The sequence below is a fragment of the Canis lupus genome, chromosome X, assembly GCF_003254725.2.
Source record: "Canis lupus dingo isolate Sandy chromosome X, ASM325472v2, whole genome shotgun sequence".
Classification (NCBI taxonomy): domain Eukaryota; kingdom Metazoa; phylum Chordata; class Mammalia; order Carnivora; family Canidae; genus Canis; species Canis lupus.
Window position 1 is genome coordinate 42,689,455 of NC_064281.1, and position 9,324 is coordinate 42,698,778.

The 9,324-nt window shown below is 37.9% G+C and overlaps 1 pseudogene; it reads left to right on the forward strand.

Moving 5' to 3' along the window:
• Positions 1-254: 254 nt before the first annotated feature.
• LOC125754642 (glyceraldehyde-3-phosphate dehydrogenase-like) lies at positions 255-1,296 on the forward strand (annotated as a pseudogene).
• Positions 1,297-9,324: the final 8,028 nt, after the last annotated feature.

Genomic DNA, 9,324 nt, shown 5'->3' on the forward strand with positions numbered 1-9,324 from the left:
TAAATCCTAAAACAATCACTAAAGTCACACAACAGAAAATTATATCTAATAAGCTAAAAAGGAGATAATGTGGAATCCCCCCCAAATACTCATTAATCCAAAAAGAAGACCATAAAAGAACAAAATGGGAACAAAGAACAGATGAGATAAAGAGAAAAGAAATAGCAAGATGGCAGATTTAGGCTCTCTGCTCCTTTCCGTTCGACAGACAGCCGCATCTTCTGGTGCAGTGCCAGCCGCATCCTGGAGACACGATGGTGAAGGTCGGAGTGAATGGATTTGGCCGTATTGGGCACCTGGTCACCAGGGCTGCTCTTAACTCTGGCAAAATGGATATTGTCGCCATCAATGACACCTTCATTGACCTCAACTACATGGTGTACATGTTCCAGTATGATTCTACCCACGGCAAATTCCATGGCACGGTTAAGGCTGAGAACAGGAAACTTGTCATCAATGGGAAGTCCATCTCCATCTTCCAAGAGCGAAATCCTTACAACATCAAATGGGGTGATGCTGGTGCTGAGTATGTTGTGGAGTCCGCTGGGGTCTTCACCACCATGGAGAAGGCTGGGGCTCACTTGAAGGGCGGGGCCAAGAGGGTCATCATCTCTGCTTCTTCTGCTGAGGCTCCCATGTTTGTGATGGGCATGAACCACGAGAAGTATGACAACTCCCTCAAGATTGTCAGCAATGCTTCCTGCACCACCAACTGGTTGGCTCCTCTGGCCAAAGTCATCCATGGCCACTTTGGCATCGTGGAGGGCCTCATGACCACCGTCCATATCATCACTGCCACCCAGAAGACTGTGGACGGCCCCTCTGGGAAGCTGTGGTGTGACAGCCGAGGGGCTGCCCAGAACATCATCCCTGCTTCCACTGGCGCCACCAAGGCTGTGGGCAAGGTCATCCCTGAGCTGAACGGAAAGCTCACTGGTATGGCCCAACGTGTCAGTTGTGGATCTGACCTGCCACCTGGAGAAAGCTGCCAATATGACGACATCAAGAAGGTGGTGAAGCAGGCATCAGAGGGCCCCCTCAAGGGCATCTTGGGCTACACTGAGGACCAGGTTGTCTCTTGCGACTTCAACAGTGACACCCACTCTTCCACCTTTGACATCGGGGCTGGCATGGTCAAGCTCATTTCCTGGTATGACAATGAATTCGGCTACAGCAACCGGGTGGTGGACCTCATGGTCCACATGGCTTCCAAGGAGTAAGAGCCTCCTGGACCACCAGCCCCAGCAAGAACAAGAGGAAGAGAGAGGCCCTCACCTGCAGGGGAGTCCCTGCCCCAACTTAATCCTCCAACACACTGAAAATCTCCTGACCTCCAATTTACATCCCAGACCCCCGAGGAAGGGAAGGGGCTTGAGGAGCCCTACCTTGTCATGTACCATCAATAAAGTATACTGTACCCAGAAAAAAAATGGCAGATTTAAATGAAAAGAAAAGAAATAGCAAGATGGCAGATTTAAATGCAGCCATATCAACAAGCACATTTAAGTTAAGGCAGAGGTTGCCAGATTGGATGAAAAGGCATGACTCAACTATATGCTGCCTATAAGATATCCACTTTAAATATAAAACTACAGGGATGCCTGGGTGGCTCAGCGGTTGAGCATCGGCCTTCAGCTCAGGTGGTGATCCCGGAGACCCGGAATCAAGTCCTGCATTGGGCTCCCTGCATGGAGCCTGTTTTTCCCTGTGCCTATGTCTCTGCCTCTCTCTCTGCATCTCTCATGAATAAATAAATAAATAAAATCTTAAAAAATAAATACATATAAAACCTCAAATAGACTAAAAATAAAAAGATAGAATAAGATATCCCATGCTGATCAGAAGGAATCTGGAGTTGCTATATTAACAAAGGATGAAATAGATTTCAGGGCAAAGAATATTACCAGAGGTAGGTCTTGTTTTACAGTAATAAAGTGGTCAATTCATCAAATAACTGAACTTTAAAATGCAGGAAGTGAAAACTGAAAGATCATCAGGGTGAAATAGACGAATTCACAAGTATCAGATTTGTAACACTCTCAATAATGGGTAGAATGAGTAGAAAATCAATAAGGATATAAAAGACTTAAAACTATCAACCATCATGTCCTAATTAACATTCATGGAGCACTTCACCCATAATAACAACAGAATATGCATTATTTCAAGGGTCACACAGAATATTTATCAAGACACCAAATTTTGAGCCATAAGACAAGGCTTAATACATTTAAATGGATTCAAGTAATACAAAATATGTTCTCTGACCACAAAAGAATTAAACTGCAAATCAACAACAGAAAGTTATCTGAATAGTCCCAAATTATTTGGAAACTAACTAATGCACTTATAAATAGAGAAGAAAAGTCACAGGGGGTGTTAGAAAGTATTTTAAGCTGAATGAAAATGAAAATATGACATATGAAAATACGAGGATCACAACTAGAGCAGTGCTCAGAGGGAGCTTTATAGCACTAAACACTTACATTAGAAAAGAAGAAAGATCTCAGATAAATAACCTAAGCTTCCATCTTAGGAAATTAGAAAAAGAGAAGCAAATCAAACACGTTAAACAGAAGAATAGAAATAATAAATATTAGAGACCCTAACTCTGGGAAATGAACAAGGGGCAGTAGAAGGGGAAGTGGGCGGGGGGATGGGGTGACTGGGTTACAGGCACTGAGGGGGGCACTTGATGGGATGAGCACTGGGTGTTATACTATATGTTGGCAAATCGAACTCCAATAAAAAATATATATATTTAAAAAAGAAAAGAAAAAATAAATATTAGAGAAGAAATCACTTAACATAAAATAAAAAAATAGGAAAAAAATCAATGAAACCAAAAGCAGGGTCTTTCAAAAAAAAATCAATGCAATTAATAAGCCTCTATTTAGACTAACTGGGAAAAAAGAAGATATAATTTACTGGCATGAATGAAACTTGTTTCAGGAATGAAACAAGTGAACATAACTAGAGATTCTAAACATATTAAAAGGATAATGAGGGAATATTATGAACAACTTAATTCTAATAAATCCAGCAACCTGGATATAATGGACAAATAGTATGAAAGATACAAACTACCAAAGTCCATGCTAGAAGAAATAGATACTCTAAACTGAGCCATAACTAATAAATAAATTGAATTTTTGTTTACAAATTTCTCTACAAAGTAAGCTCCTGGCACAGAAGGCTTCATTGATAAATTCTACTAAACATTTTTGGGAAAAATATACAAATTCTACACAATCTGCCAAAATACAGAAGAGGAATACTCTAACTAATGGTATATGGCCAGCATTACCCTAATATTCAAAAGAGACAAAACAAAAACAAAAGCAAAAACAAACTATAGACCAATATCCCTTCTGGACATAGATACAGAATTTTAAACAGAATTTTTGCAAATAATCAAATATATCATGAACAAGTAATTCATTTCAAGAATACAAGGAGGGTTTATATTTTGAAAACCAATCAACATAATTCACAATATTAAAAGATAAAAAAATAGCAAACCATATGATCATAGATTCAGCAAAAGTATTTTACAAAATCCAACATCCCTTCATGATAAAAATTCTCAGCAAACTAGCAAAAGAAGGGAATCTCCTCATAAAGAATATCCACAAAAAACCTACATGTAACATCATACTTATGATGAAAAATGGAATGCTTTGACCCCGAGATTAAGAACAAGAGAAGAATATCTGCTCTCCACTTATGTTCATTGTTCCATTTGGGATGCTAGCTATACAAGAAGGCAAGACAAAGAAATAGAAGGTATACAGAATAGAAGAAAAGAAGCAAAACTCTCTTTTTTATTAAGATGACATGATAGTTTACACAGAAAATGCAAAGGAATTCACAAGAGGCTATTAGGACTAATGAGTTTAGCAATGTTGCAGGCTACAAGATCAATATACAAAAATCACTTGCATTTCTAATTATTATCTGTAATATCAATATCAATCAGGAATTGAATTTAAAAATCTATATTATTGGGACGCCTGGGTGGCTTAGCGGTTAAGTGCCTGCCTTCGGCCCGGGCATGATCCTGGAGTCCCGAGATCGAGTTCCACATCGGGCTCCCTGCATGGAGCCTGCTTCTCTCTCTGCCCGTGTCTATGCCTCTCTCTCCCTCTGTGTGTGTCTCTCATGAATAAATAAATTAAATATGAAAAAATCTATATTATTAACTATGGCACAAGATACTTAGAGATATAAATCTTACAAAATATGTGTCAGTTCTGTACATCGAGAATGTGAAAATATTAGTGAAAGAAATTAGAAAATACCTACATAAATTTGAGAGGTATATCACTATCATGGATATGAAGTCTCAATATTGTTAATTGTCAATAGTCCCCAAACTGATCTAAAGATTCAATGTGATCTCAACCAAAGTCCTATCAGAATCTTTTTAGAAACTGACAAGCTGATTCTAGAATTCACATTAATTCCCAGAACTCCAAATAGTCAAATACTTTCTTTTAAGGAAAGCGCAATTGATTGATTGCAGGGTCAGATCCTGCCTTCATTTAAAATTTTACATTTTGTTCAATATTGATTTTTTTACATTGATTTTGATTTTCAAAAATTCTGCATAAAACTATTATTTTATTTTTGAGGCTTTGGTTCCTGCTTAAGTCTTTTAAAATCTTTTTCCAGCTTTATTGAAATGTAATTGATATATAACTTTGTGAAAGTTTAAGGTGTACAACGTAATGATTTGATGCCTGCAATTTTGGAAAAGGAGAATAAAGTTAGAATATTTACAAAATCGACTTCAAGGCTTATTATAAAAGTATAGTAATCAAGACAGTGTGGTATTGGCATGACTATTGGTAAATAGATCAATGGAACAGAATAGAGAGTCCAAAAATAGGCCCACAGAAATGATTTTTGACAAAGATGGAAAGGCAATTCATTAGAGAAAGGACAGTATTTTCAATGAATGGTGTTCAAATAATCGGATCTCCAAATGCAAAAACAAAAACAAAAACAAACAAACAAAACAAAACAAAAAACCCACTTTGATGCATGCCTCTTTCCATTTGTAAGAATTAACTCAAAAATCTCCAGATGGTCATAAACCTAAATGAAAAAACTAAAGCTTTAGAAAAACTTAAAAAATCCCAGAAATTCTAAAACTCAAAGAAAATATAGTAGAAAAAATGTTTTTACCTTGAGTTAGGCACATATTTCTCATATATAACACTGAAAACATGGACCATAGAGGAATAAGTGGGTAAATTGGACTCCATTAAATTTGAAGCTGTTCTTAGAAAAATGCCATTAGGAAAATGGAAAGACAAACCTCAGACTGGATTAAAATATTTGCAAATCCATTCTTAACAAAGGACTTGTATCCAAAATATATAAAGAACTTTTAAAAAAGATTCTATTTATTTGAAGAGAGAGAACGAGCAGTGGGAAGGGACAGAGAGAGAGAGAGAGAGAGAGAGAAAGAGAGAGAAGCAGACTCCCTGTTGAGCAGGAAGCCTGATGTGGGGCTCCATCCCGGAACCTGGAGATCATGACCTGAGCCAAAGGTAGATGCTTAACTGCCTGAGTTATCTAGGTGCCTATATAAAGAAATTTCAAAAGCGGAATAGACCAGTAACCATTAAATAAGCCAAATTGATAGTAAAAAAACAAACCAAAACAAAACAAAAAACCCAACAACTCCCCTTAAAGAAAACTATGACTTTACCATAGTTTTTTTTTTAAACTAACCTTCAAAAATATAACTTTGACTCTACTGGTGAATAAGAAAAATTTATCCATTTTTTGAGCCTAGAATAATCTCTCTCTCTTTTTTTTAACAGAGAGCAGGAGAATGAGAGAGACAATCTTAAGCAGGTTCCACATCCAGTTTAGAGCCCACGCAGGGCTCCACCTGGAGCTCCACTCGGGGCTCAATCAAACAACCCTGAGATCATGACCTGAGCTGAAATTAAGAGTTGGATGTTTAACCTACGCAGGTGCCCTATGAGCCTAGAATAATCTTGATGCTCAAACTTGACCACAACAGTGCATAAACAAATTTTTTATAGGCTAACCTTGATTGTAAGCATAAATGAAAACTCCTAGGTAAAATACAAGCAGATTTACTTCCTTACATACGTTATAAAAAATATGTGCAAGTAAGGTTTATTCCATTATCTAAAGAGTAACTTAAAGAATCTGTTAATGTAATTCACCACATTAATAGATAAAAAGGAGAAAAACCATATGACCATCTTAGTTGTAGAAAAAGCAATCGATAAAATTAAACATGCATTCATAATTTAAAAACAACAACAAAATGCAACAGATACAGAGGTGAAAGAGGATGTCTCCCCAAAACTTACATCAAACCTAGTGCCATTGTTACCCAATATTATACTGGAGGTTCTAACAAATGCACTAAAATAATAAAAAGAAAGAAAACAGGAAGAAAGATTGGAAAAGAAGATAAAATATATTTCACAGATAACATGGCCATATATGTAAAAAATCTATAAATGAACTGTTAGAACAAGAATTCCTCAAGTTTGCTAGATCCAAGAGTTTCATATAAATATCCATAGAGTTTCCACAGTAGCAGTTAGCAGTTACGACGGATCCTGTAAAGGAAGATCCCATTTACAATAGAGAAAACCCCATAGGAATAAATCTAAAACTGATATTTTACCTAAAGATATATATATGATTTGAAATTTATTTCTATCTATTTAATTATTTATACTTTTGTCTCCATTCAATCAAACTTTTTAGTACCTAGAATGTGCCAGGCACTGTTGTTAGGGCTAGAGATGTAGAGATGAATGAGACAAAGTTCTAGTCTTCATGAAACTTACATTCTAGTGGGAGGAAGGAAGTGATAATAAATAAAATGAGTAAACCATATAGCCTTGGAAAAAGTGCTTGAAGACAAATCAAGTTAAAGGAATAAATGACAAAGAAGGTGTTATTTTAGAAAGAGTGCTAGAAGGGAAGAAGAAGACATATGAAACAGGGACCTAAATGAAGTGAGAAGCTTGTCCAGGGGATGGGGTGGGGGGCAAGGAAGGGCCGGTAGGGGAGAAAGAACTTTTCAGGCAGAGGGAGTAGCAACTGCAAAAGCTCCAAACTGAGAAAAACATGGCAGGTCTAAAAGAGCAATACAAATTTAGTATGTCTAGAGAAGAATTATGCAAGGAATAGATCATAGAGCCTTTCTTTTGAAACATTTATTTTTAAAATTCAAGTATAATTAACATATAGTATTATATTAGTTTCAGGTGTACGGTATGATTCAACAATTCTATACAATACTCAGTGCTCATCAAGATAGGTGTACTCTTAGTCCCCATTTTCCTATTTCACCCATCCCCCCACCCATCTCCCCTCTGGCAACCAGGTTTGTTCTCTATAGTTAAGAGTCTGGTTTTGTTTGTCTCTTCTTTGTTCATTTGTTTTGTTTCTTAACTTGCACATATGGGTGAAATCATATGGTATTTGTCTTTCCATAAGAGCTTTTCTTGTAAGTCATAATAAGGAGTATGGGTTTTTGTTTGAATGAGATGGGGAAGCCATTAAGGAGTTTTAAACATGGGAGTAGCACACTTTGGTTTGTGTTATAAAAGGATCACTTTGATTTCTGTGCTGTGAGTAGAATATAAGGCCCCAAGGGTAGAATCACAGAGACTAGTTAGGAGAATATTACATTAATCTGAGTGGGGGATCATGGTGTTTAGGAACAGTGAGGTAGTGGTGGAGAAGGTGAGCAATGGTATGATTTTGGGTATATTTTGGAAAGAAAGCCAAAAGGATTTGCTAATAGATTGAATGTGGGGTGTGAGAAAAACAGACAAATCAAAGAGAATCAGGGCTAGAATTAGGGTTAAAGTTATGGTCAAAGTATTTTGGCTTGAATAATTGGAAGGATATTCCCATCAACTGAGATGGGGCATGCTAGGGGTTGAACAAAAATTTTAAAATATTTTCTTTATTTATTCATGAGAGACACACAGAGAGAGGCAGAGACATACTCAGAGGGAGAACCAGGCTCCCTGTAGGGAGCCTGATGCAGGACTCGAGCCCAGGTCCCTGGGATCACTCCCTGAACCGAAAGCAGACACTCAACCACTGAGCCACCCAGGCTTTCCAGTAAAACAAATTTTTAAGAAAAATTCCTTAAAAATCAGGGGTTCAGTGTTGAAGATACAAAGTTTGATACATCTATTAAACATCTGAGTTGAGATGTCAAGAAGGCAGTTAGTTAGTTGATCTGCAACTTAGGTGGGATACTGGTTTTAGAGTGGTAGGTTTGGAAGTCATGGCCTATTAATGTTGAATAAAACCATGAGACTGGACCAGCCCACCTGGGGAATGAACATAGACAGAAAAGAGGAATAAGAACCCTCAAGCGCCATCCTAACCATTTCATTCTAGTACAGTTAGGTTTTCAGATCAGAGTAGCGGACTGTGCATTTTTTTCCCATTCATCTTGGTATTTTCTATGTTTTGACAGTGTCAGTGTGTTTCCCTATAGTTTGTGTTGGAAATGCCACTGTGTCCTTCCTTCAGCTTCTCACAGCAAGGTCAACTAATCTCCTTCCCTGCAGCCTGTCCAGTCCCAGTTCCTGAAACATTTCCTACTGGAAATACGAAGAGTTTCAGAAAATTTTGAGATCTTCCTCAGTGGGGCTTAGGATTGAGGTACTTCCCTGATGGCTGGGAATAAGATGCACTTCTCTGGGACTCTGCATCTCTGTTAGCAGAGGAGTGAAGGGCAAGGCTTGAACACTCACCCATTTCTCCCTCTCAACACTCACAGACTTGCCACCACTAGCTGCCTTAATAGTACCAGAACCAAATTCCTTATGCCCTTCAACTTTGTTTATGTCAGTAATCACAAGGACCTTGGGACTCTTTGGTCACCACCTGCACATCTCATGTTCTAATCCCATATAACATTGCATATTTACCTAATCTATCCCCACCTCTTTGCCCTCTCCAGATCTTGAAATTCCCCCTACTGTGCCCTCTAGAATCATAGTCCTGGTTTTCCCAGGACAATTTGAGTTGATCCATGGTGTACTACTGTCTTGCCCAGTTTTAACATTTGTCATTCTCGAGGGTCCAAGATTGGATAATAAATTATATAGTCACCTCATCTTGAATGTAAAATATTTATCCAGAGTCCCTATAGTCTTTCCCTGATTGCGGAATGCTTCCCTCACCTTCTTGATCTGACTGAAGTCTTGATCTACCCAAGGACCTTACAGCCCTCTCTCATGGCCACTTCCAAATCATCCAAGTCATTCTCCCTTTCTTCTCATTAAGAATCTC